This window comes from Lucilia sericata, unplaced genomic scaffold (genome assembly GCF_015586225.1).
Source record: "Lucilia sericata isolate MDLA Ls3-8-SP2 unplaced genomic scaffold, ASM1558622v1 Contig000834F_arrow, whole genome shotgun sequence".
In the NCBI taxonomy this organism is placed as follows: domain Eukaryota; kingdom Metazoa; phylum Arthropoda; class Insecta; order Diptera; family Calliphoridae; genus Lucilia; species Lucilia sericata.
This window is the reverse complement of record NW_023994826.1, coordinates 78,306-88,354: the sequence shown is the minus strand read 5'-3', so window position 1 is coordinate 88,354 and position 10,049 is coordinate 78,306. Positions and strand designations below refer to the sequence as shown.

Here is a 10,049-nt window from a genome sequence, read left to right as displayed (position 1 = left end):
TATACAAATTTATATGATAACAAATAAAATAATTCTCTTAAAATTAAATACACACATTGTATGTATGTCTAAATGCAGATAATTGCATTTCTTGCATTTGTTAAATATTTATGCTTTTCTGTCAGCAACACCTCTGCGAACGTGTACTTTATTGACGCCGTTCTTTTAAATGTTGGTGTAAGCTAGGGACTCTTATCCTGTTGCTTTGTATTTGAAACGAGTTTTAATACCGTAATTAGTTAATACGTAACGTTTTGTGAATCATATCAAATAAACAGATTTATAATGAAAATTAGTAGGATATATTTCTGTCAAATCTCAGCTTTTTAGGTCCTATATAAATTTGACTTGTTATAAGATCGAAATTTTATTTTATATTTTCCCGATTTGTTCATTAATACCAAATATTCCTGAAGAAGAGAGAATGGTCTAGTCATGTCTAGTCTGTAGACTATTCTCTAGTCTATGGACTTGTTAATTTTATAGTATATGGGATAGCTGCTAGCCAGTTTTCTAGACTATGGAATAGTCTGTTATATAGTCTATAGAATAGTGTAGTGTATGAACTAGTCATTTGTCCACATTATGCACGAGTCTAGTGTTTTGTCTAGTCTATAAAGTTGTCTCTTTTATAGACTAGTTTTGTTCTTGTCTAGTATTGTGTCTATGGACATGTCCGTCCACTAGTCTATAGACTAGTCTATGGAATAGTCTGTTATCTAATCTATGGTCTAGTTTGTTTTCTAGTCAATAGGTTAGTTTTGGACTGATACATATGTATGTATGTTGTTAGGACTACTGGATAAAGAAGTTGGATTAAATAGTTTTGTTTCATATTGCAAAAAATGTATTGCTTTGCTTAAATCGAAATCAATAGAACACAACTTTAATGCGGTTTTGTATGAATTTTTGTTTGAAGAAAATTTGCCCACTGTAGCTTAAAGTCGTTGAAAATTTATAAAAAAAAGTTTTAAAACGAAGTTAAATTTTAGATTTTAGATAAACAATATTGAATTAATTTAATTAAGTTAATTGCAAAACATTTTAAATGTACTAATTGTTTTTTTATGATTATTTTCATTAAAAACTCTATTAACTTGAACTGTTTGAAGTTTTCTCCTTGTTTATTAAACTTGTCAACGCCGTTATGTTATATAAGCCGCCACACTTGCTATGACGCCTTTATTTTAGTTGTTGCTGAAAGACTTGGTACTCTTGCCTTGTTGCTTTGTTTGAAAACGTCAGTCAATTTTAAAAAGTCGAGTAGTGAAGTTTTGCAGACGCGTATGTTGTTGTTTTTTTTTTTTGAAATATCCCAAATGAGTTTTCTTCAAGCTCTGTGTGTTTTTTGAGTAGGTAATAAAACGAACGAATTAGTAATTTTATAAAATTAAAAAATAAGTTATTTACACGTTTTGGTGACTCGTCAAGAAGTTTTTAATAAAAATTGAAGTGATTTTAAAGCTTTTGTGGGATAAAAGAAGTATAGAAAATTAAATTTTCTTTTTTTTTGGTGAATAACATAAAAATTGTTGGAAGTGCTAAAAGGCAAACATAACAAGGAATACACAACGAAACAAAGTTATAAAAGAAAAAAAAAAACAAGGAGAGAATTAAAAAAAAAAAACAACACAAAAAATATTGTATATAAAAACGTAAAGTGAGTGTGTTTGTTAAAATTTAAAAAAAAAATAAAGAAAAAAAGTTTAAGAAAAACTTGTTTCACAATTACAACAAGAAAAAATATTGTAAAAAAACAAGCTGCTGAAAGTGAAAATTTTTCTTTAAAAAAATATTTTTCCATAACACGAGTATAACATAACAATTTCTTTTTTCCTAAAGAATTTTGGTGTAAAACAAGCAATTACTTTAAATTTTAGGAAATTTTTTATTAATATTAAATTAAATTTTTATTTTATACAGTGTTTTGTTAACAAATTTACGACTTCTGGCTTTGAGTGTTTATTTAGTTTTTATTTTCTATGAGTGTTTTTACTACGACTCCCTTTCCAAACACCTCTCTCTTTCTAATGCACAAGAAAAAACATACACATTTTGACAAACATTTATATTAAAGTGTAGAGTACGAAAAAAAAAATGAAGTGTTGTTGTTGCTGTTAAATTAACTAAAGTAGAAGAACAAGAAGAAGCAGCAGCAGCAGCAGAATAAATAAAATAACAACACACAAATGTCAAATGAAAAAATTTTACAACAAAAAAATAGTAATATTTCCTCTGTTGCTTTTTCTTATTAAAAAGTGTTGTTGTTTATAGAGTAAAAATATAGAAAAACTAAAGTCAAATTACAATTAAACAAATATTAAATAAAATTAAACAAATTTATACTCTCCTGCTGGGATTTTTGTGTTATTTTCTAAAAAAATAATATTTCAAATTAAATAAAATTATAACAAATTCCAAATTATAAATTAATTAAATTCTCAATTCTTTTTTTATCTTTCCCACAGTGATTCTATGTGTTTTAAATTGTTAAAGAAAAAATAAAGCGAAAAAAAGTGTTAAGAAAGTCAATTCTCTTAGGCAAAAGTTTAAAAAAAAAAATAAAGAAACCTAAACTCCCCTCAAAGGATTAAAGCGAAATTAAACAAAAACAAAATCCCGCAAAAAAAGAATTCCCTCCCTTTTATTAAAGAAAAAAAAATTTAAGAAAAAAATTAAAGAAAAACGAAAAAACAACAAAACGAACATGTTTGCTGAAGGTATTTTTCCAATTGGAGACGGTTTGCTGGACATCGATGAGGAACGTCTTAAGGGTCTACTCGTTCCTCATGATATCAACGAAATTTATGAAGTTGAACAAACACCATTTGCCAGGTGAGTAATGCAAATAATACATACAAAGTAAAACATTTTAAAGTAATTGCCTCCTGTGTAGTAGGTACATAAAAGTGTCCTAGTTTTCAGTTTGCCAAAAATTCCTTTATATTGGTGTTTTTGTGTCGTTATACATACACAGGACTTGGTTGTTTATATTAAATGAAGGGATACATTTTTATACCTTAGTGGGGAGGGTATATTGGATTTGTGCTGATGTTTGTAACATATAAAAATATTCGTCCTAGACCCACCTTAAAGTATACTAATCGGCTTAGAATCGTTTTCTGAGTCGATTAAGCTATGTCCGTCCGTCCGTCTGGCTGGCTGTCCATGTAAACCTTGTGCGCAAGCTACAGGTCGCAATTTTCAAGATAATTGGATGAAATTTGGCACGCACGTTTTATTTGACCCAAGGACGAAGCCTATTGAAAATGGCTAAAATCGGTCCATTATTTCACCTATCCCCCATAGAACAGAACCCCCCGAAAAGGGCTTCTGAGCTCACAATTATGTTAAATATACAGATATATCGATAAAATATGGCACAACTAAGTTTTATAGAAGTCTTGATAACCCTGCCAAATTTCATAAAGATCGGGCCCCATTTGACCCTAGCTCCCATACAAAGTCCCCTTCAGAAAATTACTTGAATGTCCCAAATTAACTTATAAACACAAATATCGCGATGAAATTCAGCACAATAAAATATTATGTAAATATAAATATATTCACAAAATTTTATCGGGCTTGGTCCATATTTGCCCCTAGCCCCCATATAAAGCCTCTTTCAGAAAATTAGTTTTTCATCCATAAATTGCTTAAATGTATCGGAACAAGGGAATATTGAAGATAAATGCGATATTATGAAAAATAAATCACATTTAATATTCATAACTGGTGTAGGGTATCATATGGTCGGCCACGCCCGACTATACTTTCTTACTTGTTTTATTTAAGGTTTAATTGTTCATTTTTTTGTGATAAGAGTGTCGTCGTCGCCTTTGTTGCTTGGTTTTTTCTTCTTTGCTAAGCAGGTGCTTTAATTGTTTAGGGTTGAAGCTGACCAATTAGAAATTTCTAATTATTTTGTGGTTAATTACCTGTAGAATGCGCAATATTGATTCGTTCTTTGTTATTTGGTTTAAAAAAAGTAATTTAAAATCTATAAAAATCAATTTTTTAACCCAGACACCTGAGTATAGGAGTCTAAAAGACTGAGCAGTGTGGAATCCGAAGAAAAATAGGGTACAATAGTGGTTAAAACTTTATTTTAAAGACGATAGATTGGACTTTCAAATGACATAACAGATTTTATAAATAAAGTTGTCTTCATGCTGTTATAGCGTCTCCAATATGTCCAAAAAAGGGGCTTTCTTTAACTTCGACTTTTTTCAAATTTTGTTGACCTGTGTTATGAATAAATTCGGTATTTACCTTTTAAGAAATGTTTAGTATCCAAAGTTTTCATTGAAAACTCATAAAGTGTCCAGTATATATTAGTCAGTTCGCCTAAAGTTACGACACGTTTGGCTTTAAGTGCTGCCTCATATCCAATATATAACGATTCAATGGCTGGAGTATCGAGAAACGTTTTCACAGACTTGGTTGACGTAGTAGTAGTTTGATATTACACTTTTCTGTCCATAGAAGTTCACCAGATTATTGAAGCATAAGTTAAGAATTGTTCTAAGTAATCAAACTTTCATAAAGACCCATTTTGTGCCTATGATTCTCCAACATAGCGCCCGGTATCGAAATGCCTTTTGATCCTATAGTCTATGTGAAGTTTCCATTTCAATATCCTACCAAGGATTTCACTTAAGTACTTAAAGCAAGAATTAATTTCAACGTTTCGTTCCGTGATGAATCAGTTGATTCTTGTTTTTCATACAAATCATAAACCTTTTTCACTCCAAAATTTTAAAATATTGCCCTTTTCTTTAATAAATTGTTCTTTATTTAAGATTTTGAAACTAAAACTTTAAATTTTAAAAAATTTCGAAATAAATTTTTTAATATTCAAAGTTTCTTGTGAAATTTCTTTAAAGGATTTTATCTATTTTGAAAACTTTGTTTAAGGAAATGTTGAATAATAAAGTTGTTTTTTTGTAAAAAAGTGTTAAAATTGAAAAATTGTCCAATTCAAAATCTCAGAATATTCACAATATTTCAATTTTTCGAAATAAAAGTTTAAATTCTGAAAAATTTCTAAATAATTTTTTTAATTTTCAAAGTTTATTATTAAATTTCTTTTAATACTGAATCTTTTTGAGAAAAATATTTTGATATGGAAAACTTTCGTTAAAGAAATGTTTTATAATAAAATTGAAAATTTTCCAATACAAAATTTCACAATATTCATTATTCAATATTGAAATTTTTGTATAAACCAGTTCTGAAGGTGACAATTTCGAACAAAAATCATTCGTCTCAATGCTAAAGAAGAACAAGTACAGGTTATATTCATGCGTTCTAGAACTAGTTGTGGAACTAATACAATTTTTGCTGGGTTTCTATAAAAAATTAATGATTTTTATAAATTTTTTAAAATTTTTTGTTTAAAAAAGTTTTAAAATTTTAAATATTTTTTGTAAAATTTGTTCTGGAACCCTAATTACTTGTTAGAGTGCATTCTAAGTGGATGTGAATGCAATTCAGAATCTTTTTCGATCTTAACGTGATCGAGGGCAAGATTCTTAAAGAGGGATGGAAGACAGTCTACGCAAAAGTTAATGGTGAACTATTTTTGGATATTTATCACGTAACATATCGATGGCGATATTTTCTGCCTAAAAACAATGCAGGCTTTTTGTAATCCTCTCCAGACCATGAATACCTGTAACAGTATTTGAACTTTAAATGTAACAAATACTTAATTAAGAAAAATTTTCCCTAAAAAGGGATATTTGTAAAGAAAATTTTCAAATTTTGAATAAAAAGTTTCACTTTTTTGACAAATTGGATGTGAATGCAATTAAGAATCTTTTTCGATCTTAACGTGATCGAGGGCATGATCCTGAAAGGGGGATGGAAGACAGTCTACGTAAAAGTTAATGGTCAATTTCATACGATTATGTTTTTGGATATTTATTGCGTAACATATCGATGACGAAATTTTCTGCCTGAAAAACAATGCAGGCTTTTTGTAATCCTCTCCAGACCATGAATACCATGAATATTTGAACTTTAAATGTAACAAATACTTAATTATGGAAAACTTCCCCTAAAAAGGGATATTTAGAAAGAAAATTTCCAAATTTTGAATAAAAAGTTTCACTTTTTTGACAAATTATCGTTTTTATTTTGCTTTAATTAGCAATTTTAGATTTATCCCTCATTTAGGGGTGCCAAATATCGTTTTAGTTATATTTTCAATTAGATAAAGCTGCATATACAAACCTCAACAGCTAAAGACATAATTTAAAGTTGGAATACATTTGCAATTATTTTGTTGCTATTTTTGGGTATTTGAAGAAAAAAAACAAGTTTCTTTTTTTTTTCAAAGTTTATTTGCTCTTAAATTTTTTACCAGACTTTTGTGGACAACAAAAAAGACAAAACAAATAATGAAAAAGAATAATAAAATAAATAAACAAGTAAGAAATTATAGTCGGGCGAGGTCGACCATATAATACCCTACACCTTTGACAAAAATATAATGTGATTTATTTGCCATAATAAAGTATTTAAATTGAATTGTACCTTGCGTCAGATATACATACTTAAGCCGTTTATTGTTGAATAAAATTGTGGACATTTAAGTGAAATTTTGATGGGGGCTTTTCATAGGGGCTAGGGTCATATGAGGACCTATTATTATAGAATTCGTGAGGGTCATCAAATCTTGTATAGAACTTGGTTTTTGCAGCTTTTTGTCGAGATATGAGTATATTAAACATAATTATGAACTTAAAAGCCCTATTCGGCGGGTTCAGTTGTATGGGGGCTAGGTGAAATAATGGACCGATGTAAACCATTTTCAACAGGCTTCGTTTACGGTACTATAAAAGATCATGTGCCAAATTTCATTGAATTATCTCCAAAATTGCGACTTGTAGTTTGATTACAAAGTTTAAAAGCCCTATTCGGGAGTTCAGTTGTATGGGGGCTAGGTGAAATAATGGACCGATGTTAACCATTTTCAATAGGCTTCGTCTACGGTATCATGAAAGATCATGTGCCAAATTTCATTGAATTATCTCCAAAATTGCGACTTGTAGTTTGATTACAAGGTTTTCAAGCCCTATTGGGGGGTTCAGTTGTATGGGGGCTAGGTGAAATAATGGAACGATCTTAACTATTTTCAATAGGCTTCGTCCCTGGAACAATAGAAGATCATGTACCAAATTTCATTGAATTATCTTCAAAATTCCGACCTGTAGTTTGATTACAAGGTTTACATGGACATTATCTCCAAAATTGCGACTTGTAGTTTGATTACAAGGTTTTCAAGCCCTATTGGGGGGTTCAGTTGTATGGGGGCTAGGTGAAATAATGGAACGATCTTAACCATTTTCAATAGGCTTCGTCCCTGGAACAATAGAAGATCATGTACCAAATTTCATTGAATTATCTTCAAAATTGCGACCTGTAGTTTGATTACAAGGTTTACATGGACGGACGGACGGACAGACGGACATAGCTAAATCGATACTTTAAGGTGGGTATAGGACCAATATCATTGTGCGTTACAAACATCAGCACAAACCCAATATACCCTCCCCACTGAAGTGGTGTAGGGTATAAAAAGCAACAAATAATTTTGTTTGCTTTTCTTCTGCAAATAAAATTTAACACGAGCTTAGGAAGGTAAAAGACATTAGTAAAGCAGATAGATTGGTTCAGACTTATTTCAAGAATATTTTTACTTGTTTCCTTTTTAAAAAGTTTAAGAAAAGAAGTTTTAGTTATAAAACAGCATTTTCATCACTTTTAGGGATATCACCAACACAACTATTTAAATTTTATTTTAAAGATTTCCATTTTAAACCGAAAATATCTAAGTTCTTTTACTTTTTAAACTGCTCTTTTTTCTAAAATGTAGGTTTTCCCTGTTTTCTTCTAGAACCTAATAATTAACTCTTAATATTATAATAAAAACTATAAATTTTAATTTTTTTATAAATTATGAAATCTTGTTAAAGAAAAAGACAATTATTATTTAACATTATACTAATAATCTTTGTTGCCAACATGAACAATAACAGTTGGTGGTTTAAACTATATATTTTATTTAAATAAAATAAATTAATAACAAAACAGCCCACATTCTTATTATATTATTAAAATTAATATAAAATTATTAGACTATTGCTTTTTTTTAAATTCTTAACATAATATTAAATTAACTAACAACTTCCCTAATTTATAGAAATTATAGAAAATAAAAACTATATTGTTATATTAACTTTATTTGATTTTTTAACTTGTCAATAGGTTTTTAATAAAAAAAAAATTAGATCATAATTATTTTTGACGGTTATTTGTTTAAGAGGGTTGTAAAAAATCAAGGTGGGTAGTTTAAAACTTATGGTTTTATGAAATTTGTGAGTTAATAAGTATTTTTAGTAAATGGTTAAACACGCAACTGTTTTTGCTTAATAATACTTTATCTTTTTATTAAGATATTGTAAATTAACAGATAAAATTCTTGAGATTTAGTTCTCAAGCAAAATTTAAATGGAATTTTTATGGTTTTAAAAGGGATAAACATTTATAAAAGGTTTATAAGACAAATTTTCATACATAAATTGTTCTATAAACCTTTGACAAATTGTTAGCAATAAGGCGTTATAACTTTTAGAAATTCTTTAGATTTTAGTAAAGTTTATTTTTCATTTCTCTTTGCAAATTTTTTTTCTCCTAAATAGTTTTATTTTCCTTTCAGTTTTCTATAACTTTATGATATTTTTGCAATAATAAAAATTCGCTCTAGTTTTATAGCAAATTATTAGTTTTTTTGTTTGTTTGTTCTTGTCTTATCTTCTGTCACATTTTATGGATTTTCTATGTACTTAATTTTATTTTGCGTATAATTTTGCGTTTTTTTCATATGTCGTTATCAATACACAATAAATATTGATAGATAATTATTATCTTGAAATAAGACACTCATAGAATTTTGTTCTCTATTACTTTTAATAGCAACTCTGTTATAACAAAATAGAAGTTTTTAATTTTTTCGAAATATAAAAAAGTTTTTTATTTTCCTAAAAGTTGTGCTTTTGTTGTTGTATCTTTATAATCAATATCCAGATCTGGTTGTGTACATGAATCCATTGCGCAAAGTGAAGTTGGGTTGGAAGTAGTGGGTATCATGTGGACCTTAACTATATGCTAGGCATTTGTTGGGGACGGTACGGTCTGTGTATGACCAGAAGTAATTAAGCCAGTTGCTTCACCACGTCTTTGTTGTGCCAAAACTAATCTTGTTTTCCGTGATAGTTTTTCTTCTTTGTCTGATATGGCCTGCGATCTTCAAGTAGGAGATTCTTGCGTTCAAAACATTATAGGGAATACTGGAAAATAACGAAGTAAGCAAGGTATTGTCTCTACTTTATCTATGTTATGACAATATTTACTATAGATGTTGAATGAGATACCCGGTCTCCTAGCATCATTCATACCAATGACACAATGTCCAGTAACTTCACTTCTTTTCTTTGGAAACTTATAACGAAGATTGTCCTAAAATGGTCATACAGAGGCCATGTTGACCACAAGACTTGACAAGTGAATTCGTTTGACCACCTATGTTGAGCCTTCTGAAGATGAGTTGACAATCTTAGTCGATTAAAACCCGTGTCATTCCGGAGCAAAGATCAAATTGTCGTGAGAAGGACACAATGTCCAGTAACTTCTCCTCTTTTCTTTGGAAACATATAGAGAGTTTTGTCTTAGAGTGGTCATATAGAAACCATGTTCACCTCAAGACTTGACAAGTGGATTCGTTTGACCACCTGTGTTGAGCCTTCTGTAGATGAGTTGACAATCTTGCTCGATTAAGACCCGTGTCATTCAGGATCAAAGATCCAATTGTCGTAGGAACGACACAATGTCCAGCAACTTCTCTTCCCTTCTTTAGAAACTTATAGAGAGGTATGTCCTAGAGTGGTCATACAGAGAACATGTTATAACCATTCTACTGTGATCGATAGTTCTTTCCTGTGAAATTGACAATCTTAGGATGAGTGTGAATCGGTACGTTCGGC

At 29.5% G+C, this 10,049-nt stretch overlaps 1 long non-coding RNA gene across 2 annotated transcripts in view; it reads left to right on the top strand.

Moving 5' to 3' along the window:
- The first annotated feature begins 1,243 nt into the window (after positions 1–1,243).
- The window catches only part of LOC119608423, a 55,371-nt gene continuing 46,565 nt past the window's right edge, over positions 1,244–10,049 (top strand). For both annotated transcript variants that reach the window (XR_005231819.1, XR_005231818.1), the window contains exons 1-2: positions 1,244–1,356; positions 2,469–2,835. This is a non-coding gene — a long non-coding RNA (uncharacterized LOC119608423). The remainder of the gene's footprint in view (positions 1,357–2,468; positions 2,836–10,049) is intronic.